The sequence below is a fragment of the Halictus rubicundus genome, chromosome 2, assembly GCF_050948215.1.
Source record: "Halictus rubicundus isolate RS-2024b chromosome 2, iyHalRubi1_principal, whole genome shotgun sequence".
Lineage (NCBI taxonomy): Eukaryota > Metazoa > Arthropoda > Insecta > Hymenoptera > Halictidae > Halictus > Halictus rubicundus.
In genome coordinates, this window is record NC_135150.1 from 9,166,358 (window position 1) to 9,166,557 (window position 200).

The window sequence follows — 200 nt, forward strand, 5'->3', positions numbered from 1 at the left end:
AGAAAGACTATTGGGTCTACAAGATGTGCCTTCAAAAATGTGTTCAAAACATTGATAAATGAAGGTGTGAACGGTTTTAACATCGGAAATTGTATATTTGTAAAATAGGCTCGCCGCTATGTATAATAAATTCTTTGATCTGAAATGTGATAGTAACACTTAAGAATTGTAAGTAAACTGCATTTCGATACTCGGATCTT